The sequence below is a fragment of the Pteropus medius genome, unplaced genomic scaffold, assembly GCF_902729225.1.
Source record: "Pteropus medius unplaced genomic scaffold, Ma_sr-lr_union100, whole genome shotgun sequence".
NCBI lineage: Eukaryota > Metazoa > Chordata > Mammalia > Chiroptera > Pteropodidae > Pteropus > Pteropus medius.
Genome location: NW_024354498.1, coordinates 880,020 through 882,918, shown reverse-complemented (window position 1 = coordinate 882,918; position 2,899 = coordinate 880,020).

Below are 2,899 nucleotides of genomic sequence, written 5' to 3'. Positions count from 1 at the left end.
AAGTCATAAATGGTTGGGTATTGTATTACTAGCAACCTAAAGCATCTTAACTAATAAACTGGAAAACTAGGAATACACTACCTTGCATTAAGGCAGCGAATTTTTCATTATTGAGAAGAGGCTCTAATGACGCGTACTCTAGGATGAGTTGACTATAATAAGCAAATTAAGTTCTTCCCCTGAATGTTTATTTAATGGGGACACGGAAAACACAGGATTCTGTAGAGAATTGCTGTAATTTTAAAACAAATTGGAAGCATATCAAACAAGCACAAGGCCAGCTTTTGAACAGTCAGCAGCAATTAGAGGAAGAAGTGAGAAACCAGCAGAGTAGAAAACTTGAGCAGCAGTCATGAAGACACCCAATATCAAGGTCATCTGAACCAATAGCTTTAACAGCATTTACACTTGGCTGCACCTGGAGTACATCACTGGCTCTGACAGACTTGAAATACAGCCGACCAGATAATTTCTTATAATCAACCACATAGAGGGGCTCAGGGTGAATGAGTCTACCTAATGGAAATGCATAGCCAAAAGCAATGGGACTCTTCATTTGAACACAAGGAACTAAAAATAATGTTTTCACACGGAAGAAGAAAGGAGAGAGGAATTGATGGCCCATCTTTGTTTTTCCACCTGAGCTTAAAAATCTAATTTAAAAAAAAAAGTAAAGAGTAAGTATTTTCTAAAAGAATATTGAAAAAGTCAGCAAAAACACTTCTCTCCCTCCTCCCTCCCTTCCTGTAACCCAAGTGCCCTTCGCTTAATACAAAAAAAAAAAAAATGGTAATACAGGATTTCTTGGTGTATTGATTGGATAAAAATCTATAATTAATTGGACAAATGGAGGGACTGGTCCTCCCTCTCTATGCTGACTCCTCCACTTCATTTCCCAAATACTGCTGAAGTTGTGCCATGCCATTTGAGTTCACAAAACTACAAGAATCACTGACAGCTCCTCCTCACCTAGCATGCGGACAATAGTGAAATCCTCGTATTGCTCTTCCACCACGTGTAAATGTTACCCTTCGAATCCCTTCTACTGCCAACTTGTTTCCTTCTAGTCCTTCCACAATCTCTGCAATGATATTTCCCCAGCTTAGATAAAGTCCATGCAGTCATTTAAAGCTTGCAATTTGTGGTGAACTTTCAGCAATAAGTATACTGATATGTTTTGGGGTTCTAATTAAAATTGCAGTTGGAACCCATTTCTCATATTCAGCAAAATCCCTTTGAAGCCTGAGCTAATTACTTCTAGGCTTGAGTCTTGTGAGGACCCATATGTTATTTCACATAAATGTTTCAATGTTTTTTCTGGAATCAACAAATGTAGCCTTGTCACATCTCTTTCCAGGCATTTATGTTTGGGTTCTGTTTGCAGGCCTTTGGTACAACACATAGTCTTTCACAGTGCCTTCCCATGAAGCATTTTAACTTTACTCTCTCATGGATAAAAGAATGAAAAATGATGTTAACTAAAGGGAGTTAGCATTTTCTGCTTCTGGGAAAGTATCTCTTCCTTACCTCCAGCTTCTGCTGTAGTGTGTGTGTGTGTGTGTGTGTGTGTGTGTGTGTGTGTGTGTGTGTGTGTGTGTGTCTAGTTTTGCTGAGAATACGCAGTCTACCTGACCACTACCTCCTGAGCTCACTCTGGGTCATTCAGCTCAGAACATCATGTGTGTGTACATGCACAGTTAGCCGAATCCTTACTGTTCCTGTAGAGAGATGAGGAATAAAGATCTTTTCCCACTTTTTGGAAGATACTGGTTGCTGCCCCAGAATCAGGTATAACAGAATAGTTAAGGGTAAAGCCTTAAGAGTCGGAAAGATCTACACATGAGTCTCAGTTTGGCCACTCATAACCAGTTATGTGAATTTGTATAAGTCATATAAAGACCCTAAGTCTTAGTTTCACTAGCTATGAAAGGTGGATGGTGATTTTAATTTCTACCCCATGAAGACTAATATCCATATAAAGCATCCAGGATAAAAGAATGTTAACATTATGCTCAAGAGTTTGCTTTTTTAAAAGAGAAGATGGTATGTGGAAATGATTAGGCTAATTCATCCTAATTATCACACCCACAAATAAAAAATGTTAATGTATTACAAAATAATTCCAAAAGCATGGTAGTTTTGTTTTGGGAGGTGTTTCCATGGAGAGGGTACTTGTTGGATCTCTCTATCTGTGGAACATGAATGTTTATGACCTCTCTTTCTCTCTCTTTCATTCTTCTTCCTCCAAAGACTACATTTTTGCTGTTTCTCCGTGAACATGGTAGAAGATGGCTGATTCTACAGCTGCTGGTTTATATTACATCTTTCACGACATCAAGCTAGACTGAGCTAGACTGTCTCGGCTCCAAGTTTATGTCTCTGTAAGAAAGAATCTTATTGGTCCAATTTAGATCAGGTTTCCACTCAGGGTCCAATCAAGTATTGCAGGTCAGAGGGCTGATAGTAATACCACCCTCTAACAAAAACAAAGCCCTCAGGACTCCATCCCTGTATATGAGGGAAGGTAAATTTCGAGAAAAGGGAACTTAGAGAAACTATTTTCCTTATAATGAAAGCACATATATATTAATCATGTTACAGATCCAGTTAGTAGCTCTACTTGTCAAGCAGAAACTAATAAAATTCTTTTTTAGGCATTTCTTTAAAATATGAGTATTTTCATACTATCTAGAGAAATCAACTTGCTGGCATATCCATTATTATTTATGTTATCACATATAATATCTATCCCATTCCTGGAAACTTTCTTAAGATCATCTGATAAGCAATATCTACTTGTAATGAATTTTAATAACCATTTTCCAAGGACAGTACTCACAATATTTATATCATTTCCCAAGCCTACTCTTTATATCTGAAATTGTTCAATTAATAAACT